Source organism: Cydia pomonella, unplaced genomic scaffold, assembly GCF_033807575.1.
Source record: "Cydia pomonella isolate Wapato2018A unplaced genomic scaffold, ilCydPomo1 PGA_scaffold_29, whole genome shotgun sequence".
Classification (NCBI taxonomy): domain Eukaryota; kingdom Metazoa; phylum Arthropoda; class Insecta; order Lepidoptera; family Tortricidae; genus Cydia; species Cydia pomonella.
Window position 1 is genome coordinate 163,449 of NW_026907864.1, and position 17,477 is coordinate 180,925.

Consider the following 17,477-nt stretch of genomic DNA (forward strand, 5'->3'; position numbering starts at 1 on the left):
CTCACTGTATACATCAGTTTTGGTACCAAAACGCTTATTATTTTCGTAGTCGACATCTAGCGTCGAGTAGCGGAACTCTCAGTACTGCTACTCGACACTAGATGTAGACTACGAAAATAATAGTATTTTTGGTAACAAAATCGTTGTATGGAGTGACCACTCTTGGTCTTCTTAATTTTATTTGTCGTTGTATAGGGGTAAAAAAAGTCGAGTGGCTTGAGCACAATGTGAGCCGGAGCCGTAGGCGTCGGAATTGGAAATAAATACGCCATGAGCATACAATATTTTTCCTATGAGTCAACAAAAATAATATGTTAACTAGTATAATCATATAGGTGGGAGAAGAACTTTATAGCGTCACTCGTTGCCATGGTTACGATTAGTTGTGCAGGGGACAAAAGTTCATTGAAATACTGATTTTATGGTGCTTAAATGTATTAAACTTGCGTTTTTGTGGTCGTTATAACCAATGTCCATAATGGGCCCCCTACTAAGCATGTTCATACAACATACAACATCTCTTCAAACAAACTGTGCCACTGTTGTCCCTTGGACAACGGGACAGGATAACAAAACAAAAAAAGTTGATTCACCCAGGTAAACAAACCAAAAGTATGCAGCTAAGATACGCGAGCATACCTTCTTACGCGTCCGACCCGACCGACCGGCTGGTCAGCGACACCTCGTAACTCATGAGGCCCTGGTACTTGATCTTTGCTAAATTTGGACAGTTTTTTCTCGATTTTGGCCACAGTAGCCTATGGACACTAACAAGCAACGCTATGCGGTCTTCGTAGTCTATGGGTGTTGCTATATTACGGGTGTCACATGCGCGTATCTGACTTATGTAGCAATGGTTTCTACTATGCAACCAAATGAATATTTTGTAAGTTAACAACAATGCACTTAGTTTGAAACTATATTATGTTGATTTTGTTAGGTTGGTAGCCATTAATCGCAACTTTATAGCGATTTCACAGCGCAAGTGCTGTTATGAGGAATAGACAATATAGACTTTTCTACAAATCTTTAATCTATGTTCTAATATTCGTGTTCATGAATGTATGAATGACAAATAATAATATAAATAAATATTGTTAAAAATTGTTTTTTTGTTTTTTTTTACTATTTTTTTTGTTTGATTTATAGCTGATTAATACATGCAGTCATATCACATAAATATTTGACGACCAGTTTGGCCCAGTGGGTAGTGACCCTGCCTACGAAGCCGATGGTCCCGGGTTCAAATCCTGGTAAGGGCATTTATTCGTGTGATGAGCAATGGATATTTGTTCCTGAGTCATGGGTGTTTTCTATGTAGTTAAGTATTTATAAATATTTATATATTATATATATCTTGGTCTAAGTACCCTCAACACAAGCCTTATTTGAGCTTACTGTGGGACTTAGTCAATTTGTGTACTAATGTCCTATAATATTTTTTATTTTTTTTTTTATTTAATTATATTTTCACCTCAGCAGCTGGAACAAGCCTTTCCTCACAGGGAGTGAGACAAGCTTTCGTCATAATGATGATGCCTTTCATTCATGAATGTAAATAAATGTGGTTAACTTTACTTTATGTTGATTTTTTTAAACCTTTAATTATTTATTTATTATTTATTTATTTATTTAATATGTTCTCACTACTGAGGTGAAAAGTTTGATGTGTCACACGAGAGCAAAGTTACTTTACAGCTCGTGTTTTTGAGTCCCGAGTAAGCGAAAGATTTTATAATTGAGTTTATCGTAATGTTGGTCATTATTTACGGATTTTGAAGGCATCATAGAGGGTTTATGACATATGTGTAGATAAAAACATTAAAAAGCTTCGATCCCGCCTCTCTGCACCCCGCTCACATATTTATTTAGAATGCTTCACACCCTCGCTACGCCTCGCACCACTTAGCTACCTCGCACAGCTCCGGCGGCAGCTTAAGATCGATGAAATTTAAATAATTTTCAATTGTAATACAGTTATATTTTCATCACACCAACTGGTAAAGACCCTCTAGATTGTTCAAAAACGAATGAGAAAGTTGCATTTTATCCACATGTGGGGCAAAGTAATCGGATGCAAATTTTGAATTGTTTCCTTATGTTTGCTGGTAGAATTGACTTTTAAATGACGATTTTTTATTACGTTCATTTGGATTTCATTTCATTTGAATTTTTTCGTATTTCATAGTTAGTAGTTTCCTCGTGTTGGTGTGTTGAAAAATTGTGTTTCACCCGGAGGCAAAGTTTGTTTAACCCTCGTGCATTGAAACCCTCGCAAAGTTTCCACTTCTCGAACGACTCGCTACGCTCGTGGTTTAATTTTGGAATCTTTCGCTTAGTTAGTTAGTGCTTCTGGGCATTTTCCGCAAATCGACAACCATTGTGCCTATTTTGCGTGAAACGAGGTAGCGCTACTCTAACCACCCTCTTCGCTTGCTCGGGTATCAATATTAGCACGAGCGGTTAAACAACAACTTTGCCCCCTTGTAAAACAAATAACTATTGTAACGTGCATGGCAAAATCAATTCTATTCCGTACATCATAGGTTAAATTTTTATTAGCAAATGAGGGTAGTATGACCATACCCGTTGGAGGGGACCGGCGATGGCGGGTATGAGGGGGCGAACACCTCGACCATACCGCAGGGTCTGCCAGAGTTTTCCACTTCCTCTGTGGAGTAGAATCAGTGAACACCGATTTATACCGTGTAGTCTAACTTTGAACAAAATAAAATGGTCATGCTCAGTCGTTTGTTAGTCGTATACCTCGAAATCAAAAATTCCTTGTAGCTTTTCACCTATTCGCGTTTCGCCGCGATCTCATAATTTCTGAACAGATATTTTTTGTAGCATGATTTCTGGTCGCCATTTACAATGGTGTATAAGATTCATAGTATATTTACTTCCCTGCCTTTCTTCACTGTAGTCGCTTTTCACCTCGATAGATATTTGTTTATAATGCGTTATTACATATCGCGACATTTCCTTTAAGCACTATACCTCTATAGATTTGTTTTGTAAATGCATTTCGCACTTGTAGTTTATCTCCTGGTTTTGAGTGTGTTATATGTAACCTTAGAGGTAGATTTCCTAAATAACAAATTCTCCAAAGCTAGTTAATGTATTGCTGTAACAATGAGGTCAATAAGCGACCGTATTTTTATTGTATCCCAGTGATATAGCCAATTTTTTTTACGATTAATACAATACAGTACAACAATATGCGACCCAGGTAAAATGCAACAATTTTTTTTGCGGAAAACTAAATAGGCTATTGATAATACACGCTACATCAAAATTAGCTACTGTTGTAAACATCTATTGAAAATATTTGCGGATAACTAAATAGGCTATTGATAATACACGCTACATCAAAATTAGCTACTGTTGTAAACATCTATTGAAAATATTTGCGGCTAACTAAATAGGCTATTGATAATACATTCTACATTAAAATTTGCTACCGTTGTAAAAATCTATTAAAAATATATGCGAGTAACAAAATACACCACCGATATTACACGCTACAGCAAAATACGCTATCACGGTGAAACGCGAATAGGTGAAAAGCTACAAGGATTTTTTGATTTCGAGGTATACGACTAAAGAACGTGCTCAGTGTAGGGTTCCGTAGTTACCATTCTGTCAGAATAGGCTAAACGGGAGCTATTAGTAAGTATCTTAAATGGATGTATATATAAGGGAGTACTTTGCAGCGCTTTATACGTCTTTATACCATGAAGAAGACTTTTCACGATAATTTAACAGCTAAACTGATCATGTCCGCTATAGTTTTCTATTTCTACGATTTGTTTCATATTTTTAGACCTATGGTTCAAAACTTACAGGGGGGGAAGGATTTTTTTTCTTTCATATTCATTTTATCAAAAAGTGTTTGTTCAAAATCCCTATTAGTTTTGAAAGATCTTTCCATCAATACTGTACACTGTAGGTATACAAAAATAAATTTAGATTTTATTGTACGACTGTCGGATTTATTAATTTATTCATGCCGAATTGTAGCTTTCTAGCACTAACAAAGCCTCGGACAGACAGACGGACATGGCGAAACTATAAGGGTTCCTAGTTGACGACGGAACCCTAAAAAAAAAGTGGCTATAGTTTGCTATACTTAAATACATATGTATATATTAACATTAGCATTAAGATAAAAATTGTCACTAACACATAATAATGATCCAAGTTGGTCGTGAATAAATAATTTATTATTATTATTATTGGACAGACAGACGGACATGACGAATCTATAAGGGTTCCGTTTTCTGCCATTTGGCTACGGAACCCTAATGAGCGAATCTCGGGTAAAAAAAAAGCGGCCAAGTGCGAGTCGGACTCGCGCATGAAGGGTTCCGTACAATTTAAGACGTATTAAAAAAAAAATTCTTCTTACTAGATCTTGTTCAACATTTTACCACTTTGGACACACATTTTACCTACCACTTTGGAAGTGTCTCTCGCGCAAAACTATTCAGTTTAGAAAAAAAATGATATTAGGAACCTAACTATCATTTTTGAAGACCTATCCATAGATACCTTACACGTATATGTTTGATGAAAAAAATTTTTTTAAAATTTTATGACGTATTAAAAAAAAAACTACTCACTAGATCTCGTTCAAAACAATTTTCGGTGGAAGTTTGCATGGTAATTTTTTTTATTATTATTTATTCATTAACAATATTACAATTGTGTCTGAATATTGACTATATCTAATACTTAATCTAACATGCGTCAATTCTATAAACTATAATAAAAGATGAATTACAAAATGTCATACAAAATATCAAAACATCAATACGAAATAATTATTATTGAATTATTTAAAAATGACAACTATCAGTAAAATATTTAATAAATTCATCAATGGAATAAAAGCACTCCCGCAACAACAGCGCTCTTAATCTGCTTTTAAAAATATTAGGGCTAGTAATGTTCTTCCACTCACCAGGAAGTTTGTTGTACAGTTGTACACCCTGGTAGTGTGCGCAATGACGCACTACTTTTAAGTTCGGCTGCAATTTACAATGTAGGTATTTCCGTCTTGTATTCTCCCGCACTCGTCTATCTTCAGTAGTCTCGTATTCGCCTAGACTTTTAACCAGGTCAGTAAGGAGCAACAGGATGTACAAACACGGAACAGTTAATATTCCCATATTTTTGAAATGCTCTTTGCATGGCTCAGGTTGTGAAATTCGGACTATGGTCCTTATCGCCCGCTTTTGAATTACAAAGGCTTTATACATATTATAGTCATAGCTATTTCCCCAAAATTTTACACTATAACGAAGCTTTGATTCAACCAATGCGTGATAAACCATCTTTAGATGTTTACGATTAACTACGTCCCGCAAACTACGCAGAACATAGCAAGCCGAGCTGATGGAAGCTTCTATACTTGCAAGTTCATTTTTCCAAGTAAGTAGATCGTCAATGTGGATACCAAGGAACTTAACACTAGTAACATTTTCGATGTTGTTACCACAAAATGTCAGATCCAGCATGTCCTTTTGCCTAACAGTAGACCTAAGGAGCATTGCACTTGTCTTACCTGGATTCACCTTCAATTTGTTGCAACTGAACCACTGATGAAATAATTCTAGCGCTCGATTTGCTTTATTATTTAGATTTTCCAGCGAACTAGAGTTTACAATGGCATTAGTGTCGTCCGCAAAAACTACCAAGTTGATATCCGGTATTTCTTTTGTGACAAATTGTATCAGGTCATTTGTATAAATAACGAATAAAACAGGGCCCAAAATAGAACCCTGAGGCACGCCTCTCGTTATCTTAACGGGCTTGGACCTAATGACGTTCTCACAGTTTCCTTCAACATCAGATATTTCAACAAACTGAGTTCTGTCTTTAAAGTAAGATATTATTAAATTTAAAGTATTGCCCCTAACGCCATAAAAATCCAGTTTTTGTATAAGGATACTATGGTCAACCATATCGAATGCGGAGCTTAAGTCCAAAAATATAGCCGCCACCTTAAGCTTTTCGTTTAGTCTATTCACGATAACATCTATTAAAGTATCAATAGCTTGGGAAGTACCTCTGGATTTTTGATAAGCATATTGTGTATCACTCAAGATTCCATATGCGTGCAAGTGTGCCATGAGCCTACTTTGAATAATCTTCTCGTAAATGTATATCATATATTTTTTTTAGATTTTTCATTCTGTTATTTTAGAAGTTACAGGGGGGGGGGACACACTTTTTTTCACTTTGGAAGGTTCTCTCGCGCAAACTATTCAGTTTAGAAAAAAATGATATTAGAAACATTAATATCATTTTTGAAGACCTATCCATAGATACCCCACACGTATGGGTATGATGAAAAAAATTTTTTTATTTTTATTTCATGACGTATTAAAAAAAAACTACTTACTAGATCTCGTTCAAACCAATTTTCGGTGGAAGTTTACATGGCAATGTATATCATATATTTTTTTTAGATTTTTCATTCTGTTATTTTAGAAGTTACAGGGGGGGGGGACACACTTTTTTCACTTTGGAAGGTTCTCTCGCGCAAACTATTCAGTTTAGAAAAAAAATGATATTAGAAACATTAATATCATTTTTGAAGACCTATCCATAGATACCCCACACGTATGGGTATGATGAAAAAAATTTTTTATTTTTATTTCATGACGTATTAAAAAAAAACTACTTACTAGATCTCGTTCAAACCAATTTTCGGTGGAAGTTTACATGGCAATGTATATCATATATTTTTTTTAGATTTTTCATTCTGTTATTTTAGAAGTTACGGGGGGGGGGGGACACACATTTTACCACTTTGGAAGTGTCTCTCGCGCAAACTATTCATTTTAGAGAAAAATGATATAAGAAACCTCAATATCATTTTTGAAGACCTATCCATAGATACCCCACACGTATGGGTTTGATGAAAAAAGATTTTTTGAGTTTCAGTTCTAAGTATGGGGAACCCCTAAAATTTATTGTTTTTTTTCTATTTTTGTGTAAACATCCTAATGCGGTTCATAGAATACATCTACTTACCAAGTTTGAACAGTACAGCTCTTATAGTTTCGGAAAAAAGTGGCTGTGACAGAATCGGACAGACAGACGGACATGACGAATCTATAAGGGTTCCGTTTTTTGCCATTTGGCTACGGAACCCTAACAAGTGACGACGCGACAGATTTGGTTAACTATAGTGTGTATAGACATAGAAGTTATTGTGGCAAAATAAAGCAATTGAAAAAAAATCAAATATCGACATGTCTATTATCGATGTTACCTTAGCGTTATAGATATTTTTAACATGATACAAAAATCGGTCTGACGATGAACCAATCTAAAACCCATTTAATGACCAACAGCAAGAAGCACGAGGTGACGGTGGATGGGAACATTTTGCAATATGTCGACGAGTATACTTATCTAGGCCAGATAGTCTCCTTCACAGATCGCCAGGACAAGATCAGGAAGAAGATCAAGGAGGAAGGATCAGGAGGATTGATAGAAGGATCGAAAACGCCTGGCGGAGCTTTTGGTCTATGAAGGAACTCATGAAAGGTAAACTCCCAATTGCACTAAAGCGCAAGCTCGTCGACTTAATCTTACCCATCCTCACCTATTGTGCCCAAAACTAGTCATTAACTGAGGCGCAAAAATCACGGCTCAAGGTTTGTCAAAGGACAATGGAGCGGAGTATCCTGGGTATCCGAAGATCTGACAGGGTGAGGAACACAGAGCTTTGCTCCAAAACCCGTGTCGTCGATGTTGGGATGAAGACCGCCAGGCTTAAGTGGGACTGGGCTGGACATGTCTGCCGGATAAATGATGACAGATGGACTAAAATAGCCACTAGCTGGCATCCCCGCTGTAGTCGTGGCAGAGGCAGACCGAGAAAAAGATGGCGGGACGACTTGGATGCGTTTCAGCGGGACTGGCGGGACCTTGCTCAGCACAGGGAGGATTGGAAAGCTAGAGGGGAGGCCTTTGCCCAGCAGTGGGACACACAAATAGGCTAATAAAATAAAATAAAATAGCTACCGCGAAATACACAACACGTTCGATATCTTCTTTGATACACCCATTGGTAGTTTTCTTATTTTATTTGCACTGTACGTTTTTATTTTAAGATACTTAATATACGTAATAAATACTCATAAAATATAGTCGGATTTGTAATTGATTTTCATTCTTGAAATTTCCCGATAAATTACATCAAGTAGAATTTACATACTTTAATTATTAATCTATGATGTTATTATTTGTCGATGTTTCATTTTCTCAAGCACTCGGTTTTGCCACAAAAACTTCTGTCTGTTTGATGTATTTAGCAGAAAAATTACTAGATTTAAAGATATAATTTTGACATGACAATACTGTTATGTATATGGGTTTACTATCTGTGCATTAAACGTCAGTCTATACCGGATCGTCTTGTTTCATTGACGCGCCTACCTACCTAACACTGGCGAACGAGCATATTAAATATTGATCGACGCGTGCGTGATTTTTCTCTTTAAATATGCCTTTTGGACATATTGAGTGTTTTAATATCACTAGCGGTAATTGGGACGCATATGTGAGACGTGTTGAACAGTATATACAAGTTAATTCAATTTCTTGTACCTTGAAAGTAGCCACGTTAGTGACGGTTGTCGGACCAGAATGTTACGAGTTAATGTGCGACCTGTGTGCACCGGTTAACCCCGAAACTAGAACATTTGAAGAGCTCGTAAGATTAGTAAAAGAACACCTCGAGCCTCAAAGGTCCGAGATAGCGGAAAGGCATTTGTTTCGACAGAGAACACAGCGGCAAGGTGAAAGTGTTCGAGACTACCTACAAGCATTAAAACATTTAGCAAAAACGTGCAATTTTAGCAGCTGCCTTGAGGTTTGCCTTCGTGATCAGTTCGTGTCGGGGCTGTTTAATGAAGATTTAGAGTACTGTTGTGGGTACCCTATTATGGTGAGGAGGTAAACAAAGATTCACTTAATTACATCTATTTATTCAGACTCCAAATTGGTATCAGAAGGTTACATTAATAGAAAACACGAACGTTTAGAGAAAAGGCGCAAGACCAGGCGGCGTCGCGGTATCGCGTATGTATTAAGAATGTGCGCACTTGTCGAGCTGCGCTAAGCGACTGCTCGTACTAAATGTTCATTTAAACTGTTTACCAAAACTGCTGACTCTAACGTGCGTCGACGCCTTGCCGCTACATCATTCCCCCCCTTTTTGAAAAAAAAGGAAAAGAATAATCAAAGTACAACAATACAAGAAACAAGAAAAAAATATCAAAGCTAACAAAACAATCTTACTCGCTATGAGTGTGACACATACCTCATGCTTATATGCAAAAAATGCTTACATTGTATTCTAGCGCTACGAATGTAAACAAGAGCTGTGAAATAAGACTTATACCTATTACATTACACGTTTGAATAATAACATTGTTGTTTCATTTATAATGAACGTGGTGGTCCATAGTTCTGAGAACTTAACAGCGATTACAATTACACCTTTGAGCACTTCATAACAACACTTATTGATACACTTGTTGTGGGGGACTGGCAACAGTATGAACTTTAATAGCTGTGGGTGGTAAATTTCCGATTGTTTTCTGCACCCACGATCTAGCACATTGTTTGCATTTCATTCTCACAAAATAACATATTGCCAACAACAAAATTATTCCCAATGCGATTAGTCCAATTCCCACATAATTTAGTTTTGACTCCACTTGATTAGACAAGTTTTCCACTTTTGCTATCGCTATGGCATTGTGCGAGTTGTTTTCCTCCTTTCCTTGACTTAAACCTATTTTTTACAATTTTTCAAAACAACTTTACTGACAGGAAATTACTCTTTAACGTGGAACAACGTGCTGAACTGACTGTATATTAAATATAATTGCAGCTAATCTAATACATCTTACTTAAATATGGATCGACAATAACAAATCATTACATTTTTTCTTACATTGTCACGTACCGCTTCGATACGTTTTTTTTTAAAAAAAATCAAACAATGTCACAAAACATTTATGACTACAGTATAAAAACTCTTACCTAAGTTGCGGGTCTCGTTTTTCAGAGCCCGACTTGAAACTGATAAACCGGTACTTATAATTACTATTTGGAATGTAGCCATCCACCCAGTGCAATGGCTACCACACTACTTTCGGGAAATAGAAAATCTACCCCCGGGGTCCAGGCTCCATCCAGGAGATGCTAAATTAAAAACAAAGTAGCTGGACCCGAATTTCACAATTTCCAGGAAAATCTCAAAAATTTAAAATGTGCCATCCCTAGGCAACGTCTCCGTACAAACAACCTAACCCTGCAAAATACCTAAGCGGAAACGAGTCTCAGTACTGTCTATATTTCAACTGTGCAACCTACGTGCTACAATTTTTATTCATCAAGCATAAATCTAACTGGCCTATTTACCGTGCGTCCGCTCCTCGTGGTACGAATTAAAGGTGTTGGCGTTTTACTCACTAATGGCTTTGTAGGCTCACTTGTGGTAGTTGTGGTTAACCCGTCATTACCTACGCTTCTGTTACTACCAGAATTATTATTGCTTTCAGGTTGCTCTTTTAATAAAAATGCTGGCTTTAGCCTATCAATCGATATTTCTACCTGTCTATTGGGTAACTGAATTTTAAAAGTTTTAGGTCTCCTATTTAAAACTAAATATGGTCCATCGTAATTGGGAGTAAGCGGTTTTTTTTACCATATCGTTCCTTATAAAAACGTGAGAACATGATTCTAATTCTTTGTGGACAAATATTTTACGCGAATCGCTATTCGCTCGTGACACGGGACGTAGGCTATCGACGATCGACCTAAGTTTCTCTACATATGAAAAAGGGTCATTGCAATTTATTTTGGAATGTGTGTAAAAATCACCTGGCAATCTCAAAACATGACCGTAAAGCATTTCTGCTGCACTTACTTCGTTATCTGACCTGGATGCTGCTCGAAGTCCCAGCAAAACCGTAGGTAGCTCATCAGCCCAGGACGCGTTGTCTGCTAATCTGGCTTTTAAGCTACTTTTAACTGTCCTATGCCAACGTTCCAAAATCCCGTTGCTAATTGGGTGATATGGGGTTGTACGTACCTTGTGTACCCCTAAAAATTTCATTAAGCTCTTAAACAAATCACTCTCAAACTGTCTGCCTTGATCAGATGTAATCAAACTTGGGCAACCGAATCTGCAGATCCAATTTTCATAAACCACTCTCGCTACTGTCTCAGCTGTCATGTCAACTATTGGAATGGCCTCTGGCCACCTGGTACGTCGATCTATCATTGAAACTATATATTTGAAATTTTGAGCTGTCGTGGGCAAGGGCCCCACGATGTCCACATGTAAATGTCTAAACCTCTCCGCGTCTTCAAATTGTCCTAATTTAGAAACTGTATGCCTACTTACCTTTGCCCTCTGACACTGCACGCATGCCTTTGCCCATGTGCCTACATCTTTATTCATGCCTGGCCAAAAATACCTCTGGGCTACCATCTTGCGTGTGGTCCTAATGCCTGGATGACTAATGTGATGAATGGCCTCGAACGCTATCTTCCTGAATTTCTCTGGTAAATACGGTCGAGCATTATCACCTGATATTTCGCAATAAACCTTACCTTTTGAGTTGGGCATACCTAACATCTTATATTTCGTTTTGTTCGCTGTAAACAATTCTGCAAACTGCGTATCGGTTTCCTGTGCTTGCGCAACTTCCTCGAAATCGATGACTACAGGGCAAGCTATTGTTTCTACACGTGAAAGCGCGTCAGCAACTATATTCTGCGAACCGCTAATGTGTTCTATCTCGCTCGTAAATTCGCTGATGTACATTAGCTGTCTCGCTCGTCGTGGCGTCTCTTTTGCTGACCCTACCTTTGTTAGCGCTACCGTGAGAGGCTTATGGTCCGTGTACACTATTAATCTCCTGCCCTCTATCATATTCCTAAAATACGCTATAGACATGTATATTGCAGTCAACTCTCTGTCATATGTACTATACTTTTTTTGTGCATCTGAAAACGCTTTCGAAAAATAACCTAGCGGTCTCCAGCTATTGCCTACTCTTTGTTGTAACACGCTACCCGCTGAGGTTCCCGATGCATCTGTCATAAGCGCTAGCGGAACGTCTGGGACCGGAAACGACAATGTAATGGCGTTTTTTAAGCTCTCTTTACATTGCTCAAACGCGGTCACTGCTGCAGCGTCCCACTCGATTTTGGACTGATCCTTTTTTTTTGAATTATGTAAATACTTATTTAAGTGACTCTGCACATCCGCCGCTTTGCCTAAATGTGCCCTATAAAAGTTAACCATTCCTAAAAAACGTCTAAGTTGCTCGACGGTCTCTGGTCTCGGATAGTCTACAATTGCCTTAACTTTATCGTTGCGCGGTCGCAGTCCGTCTGCCGACACTGTATAACCTAAAAAATCTACCTGTGACAGTCCAAATTGGCACTTGCCTAAATTAATTGTCAAACCTACTCTGTCAAAACTCTCAAGTACCTTACCTAAATGCTCTCTGTGCACGTTCTCGTTCTCTGATGCTATTATTACGTCATCTATGTAGCAAAATAGGGATGAACTCGCACCTTGCTCGTCAGTGATGGTTTCTATGTCTTGCAGCTGTGCATTCATGAAGCGCTGGAACGTCTGTGCTGCGTTTCTGAGCCCAAAACAGAGTCTTGTAAACTCAAATAAGCCGAAAGGTGTGATCACTGCGCTTTTCTCGATATCTTCTGGCGCGATTTCAATGGCATGGTAAGCGCGGTTGATATCTAGAGTTGTGAATATTGACTTACCCGATAATCCGTACGTGAAGTCCTGTAGTCTAGGAATTGGGTATCTGTCCGGCTTGGTGACAGCGTTCAGCCTCCTGTAGTCGCCGCACGGTCTGATCTGCCCGTCCTTCTTCGGCACTACGTGTAGTGGGCTTGCCCAGGGACTCTTGCTCGGTCTGCAAATACCTAAAGCTTGCATGTTACGAAATTCCTGCTTCGCCTGTTCGTACCTATCTCGCGGTAACGGCCTAGCGCGCGCATAAACCGGAGGTCCCGAAGTCTCTATATAGTGCTTTACACTATGTTTAGCAGGCTCCTTAAATGACACAGGCTTTGTTACGTCCGCGTAACGCATTAGGATGTCACGGTATGGGTTATCATCCCGAATGCATTTTATGGACGCTAACTCGCAACGTACAATGGACCCGATACACTTCAAATTCGTCACTTTATCAACTAATATTTTACAGTCTAAATCTACCATTAACTTATGAGTCCTTAAAAAATCAGCACCCAGTATTGGTCGAGTCACGTCGCACATTATAAAGTTCCACCGAAAAGCTCTGCGCAACCCTAAATTGAGCTCTAACGACACGATTCCGTAAGTCCTTATCTCCGTGTTATTCGCTGCATACAGTTTGTAACTATTACTATCACACTCGCGACGAACCGTAGCACTGAACCTACTGACCGGCACTATAGATACGTCTGCTCCAGTATCCACTAAGAAACTCATACCACTGTTAAAGTCTACTACACACAAGCGGTGGCTTTCCGTTCTCGGCTCCACGCACCCCCCAGCCGCTCCAGGGTGCACCGCGTCTAGTTTCCCTGCGGTGGCTGCCAAGCGTACGCTGCCGGCGGCGCCCCGCCTGCCGACTGCTGTGGCCTCCCCCAGGCACACGGCTGGCTACATCCTCGTGCATTTTCTCTGAATTTATAGTGGTACCTGCATAACCAGTCGGGTTTCCTGTTTGGTCCGCGCGACCTCGACCGCGAACGATTCCTCTTCAGCCGGAAATCTCTTCCTCTTGGTCTTGACCTGAGCTCACTTACTTCGCCTCTGAGCTGCTTGATTTCCAAGGCCATGTTCCTGAACTCGCAGATCAAGTCGCTGGACACGGCGCTCAACGATGCAGTAGCCTGGGCCGCCGGGGCTGCTACCGTCGCAACCACCCCTGAGCCCATGGACTCCACAATCTTGTCCGCCATAGATACCAAATCTTCTGGTTTTGTCTCTTCACCGACCGCCGTCAGGATCGCCCTAGTCGCCGTCGGTAGCCGCTGTAGCCACAACCTTTTCACTGTATCGTCCGACACATCAGCATTCCTGGCCGCCTCGGCCATTCGCCTGTAGAGTTGTGAAGGCTTCCGCTCCCCGAGCTCCATTTCCTTGACCAGCCTATTAAACTGCCGATCCGCGCTCTCCTGGAATGCTGAAATTAATCTGGCCTTGAGGGATTCATAGCTCCTCGCCGTGGCATTATCCAGCAAATCGCCCACGGTGCTCAGTTCCTCTTTACCTAACTTGCTGATCACCAGATCGAATTTCGCCTCTTGGCCCAATTTCTGTGGCGCCAGTATTGCCTCAAACTGACTAAACCAAAGCTTGGGCATGTCTTTCCAGAATGGAGCTATCCTCGACGATACCGTAATGGCCGCTAAATCGCTCTCCATAGCTGCTACTTGTCTCGGTTCCGTAGGTCTGGTGCTTGGTGATCCCGCTGATCCGGTGAGCTGGGGTCCCGCTAACTTAGCGGATTGTTGTTCCGTAGTCCCGGTGGCTCCCTGTCCCGCGCCGGGCTGCTGCACTGGTACTCCGAGCAGGGTATTACCGTACATTTGAACTACAACCCCCCCCGGTATAGTCCACGTTCACAAACAACACGCACTTAATGTCTTTGCGCGGTGTTTCACTGCCCGCCTGGCCTGCCCTATTATTATTTAAAAGTTCAAAACAAAAACGAACGCGGGGTCACCACTTTAGAGTACTGTAGTGGGTATACCCTATTATGGTGAGGAGGTAAACGAAGAATCACTTAATTACATCTATTTATTCAGACTCCAAATTAGTATCAGAAGGTTACATTAATAGAAAACACGAACGTTTAGAGAAAAGGCGCAAGACCAGGCGGCGTCGCGGTATCGCGTATGTATTAAGAATGTGCGCACTTGTCGAGCTGCGCTAAGCGACTGCCCGTACTAAATGTTCATTTAAACTGTTTACCAAAACTGCTGACTCTAACGTGCGTCGACGCCTTGCCGCTACAAGAGCTATACTGTTCAAACTTGGTAAGTAGATGTATTCTATGAACCGTAATAAGATTTTTACATAAAAATAGAAAAAAAACAATAAATTTTGGGGGTTCCCCATACTTAGACCTGAAACTCAAAAAATCTTTTTTCTTCAAACCCATACGTGTGGGGTATCTATGGATAGGTCTTTAAAAATGATAGATAGATAGATAGAATACTCTTTATTGGCACACCTCAGTAAAAATATACAAGAAAAATAAACCATTGATTAAATTTAGAGGCAGACAACAGGCGGTCTTATATTGATTGGTATTGAGGTTTCTAATATCATTTTTTTCTAAACTGAATAGTTTGCGCGAGAGACACTTCCAAAGTGGTAAAATGTGTGTCTCCCCCCCCCCCCCCCCCGTAACTTCTAAGATAACAGAATGAAAAATCTAAAAAAAATGTATGATATACATTGCCATGCAAACTTCCACCGAAAATTGGTTTGAACGAGATCTAGTAAGTAGTTTTTTTAATACGTCATAAAAAATTACACCCATACGTGTGGTGTATCTTATGGATAGGTCTTCAAAAATGATATTACTTTCAAAGTGAAAAAATGTGTCCCCCCCCCCTGTAACTTCTAAAATAACAGAATGAAAAATCTAAAAAAAAATATATGATATACATTACCATGCAAACTTCCACCGAAAATTGGTTTGAACGAGATCTAGTAAGTAGTTTTTTTTAATACGTCATAAATGGTACGGAACCCTTCATGGGCGAGTCCGACTCGCACTTGGCCGCTTTTTTGTTTAGAAATTAAGTTTTTCCTTATTTACTTACCTATTCAACTTGTTTAAGTACAAAAAAAAAATAACGAATTGTTTGTTAAAGATTATCTAGCTGTTAAGATATTATGCTTCACGTCGTCCATAAAAGCGAACAAAATACATACGTATTACAAACATAGAACCTCCTTTTTATGAAGTCGGTTAAACAAAATGATTTACGTATACAGTCCACTAAAGTGTATGCTATGTAATAAGTTTTGTTATTGTTTGTTGTTTCTTTCACTATTTCAAGTACAATATAATTAAAAGACATTATTTGAAGCCATCTTTTATTGAACTGTCCCAAATGTCCAAACCAACCATAAACTAAAACCATAACGTAACATTCCTCTCCTTAATAAAATTATAACAAAGATATTATAACTAAGATTCAATTAGTCTCGACGGAGGTTTGACTATACGTCCAGACCTAGTCTTATACAGGTCAAGATTTGGTGCCGGAGTATCATTGATTCCATTATTGCTTTGACTTGTATCAATGATCTCCCGATCATCAGTTTCTTCTACTTTATAAGAAGAATCACACTCGCTATCATCACTGTCATAATTTATAACATAAGAGTTAGGGTTAACATTAGAATTAGTTGATTGATAGTTATTTATGCTACGTAAATGTTGTCTGTTCCTCCTGTAACGGCGACCTTGTTCGTCCTCTACAATGAAGGAACGAGGGAAATTAGTCTTATTTACAACAATTCCTTTTTGCCAGCGATCATCTGATATCTTTTTCTTGAACATAATTGACTGGCCTATCTTTAATTCTTTTAGTGGTCTAGCTGTTTTATTGTAGTGGTATCCTACCTTATCTTGCAATTCTTTATCTAAGTAAAAGTTTCTAGTATATATTTTAGGCTTTAAATAATTTGTAGACACAGGACAACGATCATTAAGGTTCCGATTGAACAGAAGATTAGCTGGAGAAGGGCTATTTTCCTTTGGGCTATTTCTAAAATTTAATAAAGCTATGTAAGGATCTGTGTTATCCTCTTTACACTTTTTTAGTAGAGATTTGACAATTCTGACAGAAGACTCCGCTAACCCGTTTGACTTTGGGTAGTCAGGAGACGAAGTAATATGCTTGAATCCATATGTGTCTGCAAATTCTTTAAACTCTTTACAGGAATATTGTGGACCATTGTCACTTACAATCTCTAAAGGGCATCCATGTCTAGCTATCATAGACTTAATATGATTGATAATGGTCCTTGAAGACAAGTCATTTATTCGAACCACTTCAAAAAATTTACTATAATAATCTACAACAACCAGATAATATTGTTTATTAAATTCAATTAAAATTGCCTATAAAATTTTAAGAATACCACTAATTTCTCAAGGATACCATCATCAGATCCTGACCTAATGACTATGGGACCACCTGGGAAGTATACCCTATCAAACAAAAAAAGAATTTTGCAAATCGGTCCAGGCGTCTTTGAGTAATCGGTGAACATACATAAAAAAAAATAAAAAAAAAATATTCCGACGAATTGAGAACCTCCTCCTTTTTTGAAGTCGGTTAAAAAGATCAGTGCCTAACTTTAACCAAGGTAGTTTAGGTACATCATGAAA